The following is a 7,940-nucleotide window of genomic DNA, read 5'->3' as shown; positions in this document are numbered from 1 at the left end:
AGACTTGGAGCCTGCCGGTGCCTCTGAACTGCCTGGCCAGTCTGCTACCCAGGCAGCCCCTCCCCATGCTGCCTGGCTAGGCTGTCACAGAGTTGCATCCGCTGGGAGGGTGGCTTGAAAGGGGCTGCTACACCCTGACCAGGCAGACCCTGGCTGTGGTCCCCTGGTGGGAAGAGGGGAGGGATGTGGTGGATAAGCCGATTCCCTGCTCCTGTTGCCTTAGGGGGCCATACCGGCTGATGTTTGGAACACCCTGCCCCAGCTCTGGCTAGAAAGCAAAGGGATGGGGCCAGTTCTGTGTAACAGGGTGGCCTCCGCGTCAGGTCTCCACCGGCTGCTCTGCTCCTGGGGTAACAGCCTGCTTCGCTCACCTGCCACATTCTTGATGGAAAAATATGAGAGTTGTTAAAAAGGTGGAAAGCTACCCATTACTCACCCTGCTGACAAGAGCCTAATACCTGCTCTGACCTTCTCTCCATGGGTCCCATGCCTCACAGATGTTACTCTGGTGTTCCTTCTCTGGCCTATGGCCAGAACAAACTGGGCACACAGTTGTAGCTCTTCCCTACAGCCCTGAGGGCCATTCACATGCCACCCCTCTCTCACTGGGGTCCCATTTACTCTGCTGACTCTCACCCAGCCCCTCTCTCAGGGGTCACACTCATCCCGCCCAGCCTCACCTGGTTTCGGGCTTAGCTCTCCTCACCTCGGCCAGCCCCGGCGCAGTCTGTTAGGTGTCTCCCGCTACCCTCACCTGAGCATTGACTGAACGATTGTATGACTGTAGGCCTATTTTGCTCCTGTCCACTTGCTGGGCCAGTATGCCTCCACTGAGCCTCCTCACTCACTCACACCCATGGGGCTACTCTAATCATCACCCCTCTCACTCAGGGTCTCACTTGCACCCCCAGGCTTTCCCCTGCTGCCTGGGCATGGCCCCAGGTCCCTCCTCTGGTCTGAGCTCTGCCTCAGGGCTCCTTAACGAGCCTGGGCTCTCCCTGCTCATTAAAACACCACCAAGGATGTGGGGCTGGGGTTATTAAGGCACCCCGACCCACCTTTCACCAGGGAGGTAACTGGCCTGGCATCTCCTGGGGGCTCCCACGTCACTAGGAGCCCCATCAGACCACCCTTCCCCGGCAGGGCGCAGTTTTACATCTTACCCAGGACAAGGGGTCACCTCTTCCCCACAGCTGCTGCCCTTACCTCCTGATGTTACCCACTTCCTTTCTGCAGCAAACTGCAGCCCAGCTTATATCCCTGGGCCAAAACAGCTGCCCTCCTCAGGCACTTGGCTGCTACCTGTTTTCTGCCCTTAAAGTGGCAGGCACCACAGGTGCACTGCCACACTGCTGTCTGCAGCAGGCAGCCCAGTCCAGGGCTGAAAAGCATGCTGGGATGCTGGGGGACTCTGGTTTAAGTTAAACCAGGAAGGGGTCTGGTACAAAAGTTGCATAAACTGGTTTGACCCTAATCAGTTAAGTCAGAGACTACATTCAACCAAGTTTATCTTAAACTAGTTTCAGCCATTGTGAAACTGGTTTATGTGCAGTGAATTTACATTCTGTTACAGGTTTAAACCAGTTTCTGATCACTTAAACTGGTTTATGTGTAACTTCTGTCCCTAGCCTATATGGTAGTCACACCAAGGTAATTGATGTAGCTATTTCCATTAATTACTAACAAAAACAACTCAATTTTAACATATTAAGAATTGTAAGTATCCAAAGGAAGGAAATCTCTCCTGATGTCAGGATATACTAAAATACTAAAATGATTAGTTGAATCTAGCTGATGTGCTTGGGTGATTTTCATGGGCCAGAAATGTGCATTGGGTAAGGAGGAACATGGGGTCAAAGCACACTCTGTGAATGCCCATTGTCAAAAGTTATAGGGTTTCATGAATATCATTTATGCCACTGCATAAGTTATTACAAGACAGCAGTCTGGAATGCTACAAGCAAAGGGGAAGTGATGGTAAACCACTGGAATCATATGTAGGAGTCAGCATTTACTCTTGCTAGTTTATCAACTTTACTAATAGCCTTGCTGTTTTATTGCAAGTTAGTATGTTTTATGTTTTATTTTTTTTAAATACTGATCCATTGAGCCCTTATTAACATGACTGCCTGTTATGAATGCTTAGGGCAGACATACAGGTTGCTGGCAACTTCTTGTATGCATCTCTCATAACTATCTAACAATATTAATGCTTTCATGGCATAGCTACAGTGAACATCCAACTGACAAAAGCTAACTTACCCGAAGAAGAGCTAGGAAGCACCAACCCCTACTGTCTGCATGCAGTGACAACACAACAGGAATCCCCACTACCTTGAGATAATTGAACCATAAAATAGTTTATTTTTATCTACAAATTCTCTAGCAGAATGTTTCAAGTATGTAACCATTTACATTATTCCCAGGAAATTAGGTCAGCTTTTCACAGAGAAAATGTCAGATTAAAAAAAAAAGCCTTCCTTTAAAAGAACTTTTCCACCAAAGATAGGAAAATGTCACCGTATCCTCTGAACAGCAACATGCTGTACAGCCCCACTTCCGAGCCAAAGAATGAACAGAGATAGAGGAACAGTGGGCAACATTTGCACTCACTCCTTTGAGCTGGAACACAGCTGTGTTATGGCTGTGTCATCATTACTAATGAATTAAAAGAAATGGAAACATTAACTCTGTAGAAATCTTTTCAGAAGCTGGTGGTGACTAAACTATGAGACTCGAACAAAGGAGAGCTTTCAGCAAGTGTTTGGAATTTGAGTGCAGCACGCTTTTTCCATTAGGCTGTTGTGAGGGTTAAAATTAATCTGTATTGTATAGGGAGATGCCCATTCAAAATGGTGTTTATTATGAAGTAAGGCACCTGGAGATGTGTTATATTGTGGGCACATTTAATTCCAAAGTTTTCATATACTATCAAAAAGCAACAGCCTAGCAGGGAAGGTCCTTGACATTCTGAACATTTTTACAAATCAAACACTGTCTCACTAAAAATAATGCATTCATATGATCAGATTTACAATTCAGCCACAGGGTTGAAACAACTAAATTTAAGTGCAACCACTCAAATTGGGCCCACGGTTTGTATTTTGCAGGCACAGAAATGCTGATGTGAGTTTACCCATGAACCTGGAAGTGGGGCTTCAGGCCAGCTGAAAATATATGCAGTATATACTGCTTGCAGTGCAAAGACCTGACAACTCTGATGTCTGAGTATACCTATCATTCAGCTTTGGGGAAGGAAACATGGACCTGGAAGAAAGTAAGTCACTAGTGCTGGATACTGCGGTACCCAGACATTTTCTGTACTGTCTCTCGTTTCCACTGGCATCCCTGGTGTACTTAGGAATGCACATTTCAAGTTTCCCAAATGCATGTAGTCTGTTAGGCAAGCCAAGGGAGCTGAGGGAAAGGTGGCTAGCAAATGTAAAGTTATGCATGTGAGAGGAAATAATGTGAACAACTCTTATCCCTTCCTGGGTTCTAAACCTGTAACCATACAGGAAAAAGACCTGTTTACAGCAGACAGCTCAGTGAAAACTGCTGTTCAGTGTTACCTCAAGAGTAAAACAAAGATGTTAGTTTGTGTAGGCAGTAATATGTGCTGGTTTTCACAAATAGCAGTGACGACAAGGAGCTCCATGTGTATCCAAGGGTCTGATGACTGCAAAGCCCTGAATTGCAGTATGATTCTGCATTTCCTGGCTTCTTAGTGTTCACTTTCTTTGCCATAATGTTGCTTTTATGGTCATTTGTGCATGCCAATCATTTTAAGCCAACTAACTTCCTTCCCCCCTGCACGACTCACAAAGCTGCTGTTGCTCTGGGAGCATGACTCCTCCTCTTCTCTGAAGATCTTCACAGCTCCTGTGAGCAGCCTGCTGCTGCTGCTGAACTCAGGCTTACCGCCAAACTGCCAATGTGCTCCTGCCTTCCCACCAGCAGGCCAGCCTTGATGTTTTGCAGTTTTGACAGAACAGAATATGGTAGCCATGGGATCACCAATGGATTTACTATGCTGGATAGGAACTGGTAGCAGCAGAGACATCAAATTCATACAGCTACCACTGAGTGTTGCTATGGGCACTGATGCAGAGGCGAAAATACAGGCTAAGCCATTGCTTGATTTTTCTATTCAAGCAACTCTTGAGTACTAAAGGAATGGCCATCTGCCAGTGTTTGTAATAGAAGGTCAGTATACGGTGACATTCAGCAAATTGGTATTATATGCATTAGATCTCTGCTTTATAAGTTTTTGTTCTATCTCAGCAATATGAACCTTGAATAAAATAATAGCTATCATTTCAGAGGTGCAGATTTGGAGGGAACATGCACAGTGACAAGAGTATTTGAGTGTGTTCTGTCCCCCCACCCCCTATAATTTAAAAATGCAAAAGTATCTGAAAATAAGGAATGGCATCTGCCTGAATAACAGCCCTAGGCAGAAAAACAAGCATGCTAGAGACTGCACATCTGCTGATCTATGCAGCTGGTGGTAGTCCAGTCATTCTCAGAAATGCCACAGGCACTAGGGGAATGGTCTGTGGCAGGGAAAATTAAGGGAGCTTAGTACAGAACAGCAAAGATCACATCACAGGTAGCCCCTCTCATTTACCTTATAGCTGATGTGGGGCTCATGGCTATGCTAGATCTCTACAATAATTCTCATAGCATTGAGCCCCAGATACATGGCATACTGAGCAAGGGAGGGCAGCGTAAGGACTTTTGCAGTGCTCGCTAATAGAGATGGAAAACCCATAGCTGGTACTGAATAGCAGGTTTTCCTTGAGAAAATTATTTCTCTAGGGGAAGAAACTGGTTAGCCAAGCTAACAGTAGTTCCAACACATCCAAGCATTCTGTGGCTAGCCCTTATCAAGCATGACAGCAGCTCCCACTGAAAATGTAGCTTTCCATATTTTCAGAAATGGGTGCTCTGTCTGTGATGCGTGGAACAGCCCTATAACTATTTGCTACTAATATTATTCCCTGTACATCCTTTTAATTTAAAATTGTGCCTGATTTCCTGTTCACGGTCAGAATGGAGTTTTAGGCTACTCTTCTTGTGAGCTGGTAAGTGGCACAGGTCCTTTGCTGAAAGAAGCAGCAGAGAGAAGTTTGAAATGCACTGATATGAGACGAGTCAAGAGTTATGTCTGTCTCTCCAAACCTTGATGAATTGCATATTATTTCCTTCATTAAGTTTAGGCTTCAACCACTCTACAACACAGACATGGATAAAAATACAGAGCAGTTTCAGTCTGGTGACGATTTTATTCATTGGTATTACGTGTCTGATAGTAGTTGCATTCTACTTCTTGGCTCTGTGAGCTTTCCATATATTTCACAGGCTGAGTTTTTTCATTAAGTATCCCCAGACAAAATCCTTAGACTCTTCTTCTAAAGGTAATTGTTTAAGGGGATTAGTAGCTTTTTTTCAAGATGTGGAAGGAGGGTTATAAAAAGAGCAACATGGCTTCTTCGATACTCTCATCTTGACCTTAGGAATATGCCCAGAGGGTTGCTAAGATCATAGGCTGAACTAATTATTGTCAAGGGGAATTAATCCACCATTATATTTTAGCTAATATTCATTGGTCAGGCTGGGGCAAAACATTGTGGTACAGTATTCTGCCCAACAACCCTACTTAAAATGTTAGCATCTCTCTGTTGTTGTTTATTTTGTCAGGTTCTCTATTTTGTGTGTGTGTATGTGGGTGTGCGTGTGCTGTGTGTGTATGAAAATGAATTCTTTATGTATATATCTGTGCTGCCTGTGTTTCATATTATAATAATTTGTTACTTTTATAGCACCTTGCATTTTGATGGTGTTATACTGCAATGAAGAAGATGCATTCCCTGTCCTAAAGAGCCTACAATCAAAATTCAGCAATTGATGCTGCTGCAAACAGGCTGAGAAAAGAAAAGGATTAAAATAAGTAGACAGTGGGCTTGAGTCTTTTCAGCTCAAGACAGTGGGCTCGAGTCTTTACATTTCATGTACCAATACCTATAGCATTTTGCACCTGTTTTGTTCAGATGTAAAGGTTCAAGGTAAGGTTCAAGGACTACCCAACCCAGTGTCAGGTATAACAGAGGCAGACCCAGAGGGGTGCAGCAGTACAGTTGCACCTACCTTTGATTCCTGGCCCACCCAAAGTTTAAAACAAACTGCCTGGCACAGGCAGCAGCATTTCTATTCAGGCAGTGTTTAGGGAGTCATTTGATTTTATTGCTCATCATAATCTACCTGAGTCCTTCTAAACTTTTCATTCCATAGCTGTTAACGATCCTCTCTTCTTTTTGTCTTTAATATTCCACTAATCAACCTATTCTTTCTTCTGCAATACTGCTGTCTGTTAGCTTCTCCTCTTAATGTATTTCACAGTTCTGCAGACCATTTTTAGCTCTGGCTAAAAGCATTAACTCAGGTGTGGAAATAACTTTCACTGAAGCATTGGAGACACTGTCAAGATGCTCAAGAAGGCTTGATTTTGTTTTATAAATGTGAAAGATGAAAATTTAATGCTAATGACTACAGGACTAAAGAACCAGCATCTTCTGATTCATTTTTACCTAGGTTGTTTTGTTGGATATAGCAAATGTATCATACAGCAAATTAAGGCACATTCCAATTGTTATTTTGTTCTTGTTTTGTTCTTAACCTGAATAATGTAGTCCACCACACCATCTGCATTCCCCGTTTCAAAATCCTAGATGTCCCATGAATTATTGTATGCTATTTTAAGACAAGGCGTTAAGATGGTTGAGAGTTCAGATCAGTAACTTAAAAGAAACAAGTGTAAACCAAAACTAAGTATTGCAAACTAAGGTGATTCAAAGGTACTGTTAAATTTAAAGGAAATGTAGGGATGTTAAGGCATAAAAGAGTACAGGTCAAGCATCTGTAAAACCTGAAGTCTGCCTTGTGGTGTCGCAGAACTATGATAAGGCCCCATGCTCAGGAACTGGGGGTGTGGTCCTAGATTAGTGGAAGCTGATTGGTTTTTAAAAACATATTCGATTTCTTTTATAGAAATCCATTTTTTCTTTTCCTAATATCATTAGAGGGGAATAAGCTGGAGCAGAGCTCAGGGCCTCTGAGAGAGGTTTTGACAGAATATAGGGTATTCTGGGTAGAAATGGCAGAGAGCTGTGAGGAATGACTGAAGGTGTGAAGTTAGGCAGGGTGAAGTGGTAGAAGTGTGAAGTAAAAGTCAAGTAAACAGGTACATTATATAAAATCTCATATCGCATGTAGTGTACTGAACAGGCTGAATAAATATTTTTAAGCATTTCATGCAGTTCTTTAATATTTAATATTAGTAATATTTTTAAATTCAGAAATTTAATTTAAGAGCTCATTAGTATTTATTAAAAATTGATATCGTGGCTATTTCTCCTTACTAATGTCAGACATTTAAAATCCAGTATAAAATAGTCAAGTTAAAATGTCTTTTATTTTTTAGATTGAAGCAAGCTCATTTTCGTCTCATCCTTTTCACTTTTACTTCTCAGCCATCCTCTCACACAACTTTTCTACCTAAACCTGTGCTCATTTTTCACCAGCTCATTCAATAATCCACAAATTTTGTTTTTCCTAGTTCTTTTTTAACCTTTTCTGCTGCCATTTTTTTTTTTTTTTGGCCCACTGTCAGACATTACACTGTGTCAGGTAGGCCATATATAGCAAGAATAGATTTGATTAGCAACAAATTTACCCTGTAGGGCTCATTCCAAGGGATTTTGTACTCTGGCCTATCTTTTGGAGCAGTCATGGTGATGGCCTTAACCTTATTGCAACCTGTCTGTATATCCTGTAACTTTTCTGTCAGGTACGTTATTAATAAGAACATCAGAAGTGCTGTGCCAGGTCAGAACAATGGTCTGTTTAGCCTTGTATTCTGTCTTGGACAGTGGCAGGGG

The 7,940-nt window shown here is 42.7% G+C and overlaps 1 long non-coding RNA gene across 1 annotated transcript; it reads left to right on the top strand.

Moving 5' to 3' along the window:
- The first annotated feature begins 3,126 nt into the window (after nucleotides 1-3,126).
- On the top strand, nucleotides 3,127-6,467 carry LOC102386839. The gene is made up of 3 exons (XR_001358123.2): nucleotides 3,127-3,277; nucleotides 3,828-4,206; nucleotides 5,826-6,467. It is a non-coding gene; the product is annotated as an uncharacterized LOC102386839 (long non-coding RNA).
- Nucleotides 6,468-7,940: the final 1,473 nt, after the last annotated feature.

The sequence above is a fragment of the Alligator sinensis genome, unplaced genomic scaffold (genome assembly GCF_000455745.1).
Source record: "Alligator sinensis unplaced genomic scaffold, ASM45574v1 scaffold342_1, whole genome shotgun sequence".
Taxonomy (NCBI): Eukaryota; Metazoa; Chordata; order Crocodylia; family Alligatoridae; genus Alligator; species Alligator sinensis.
This window is presented reverse-complemented; position numbering and strand designations above follow the sequence as displayed.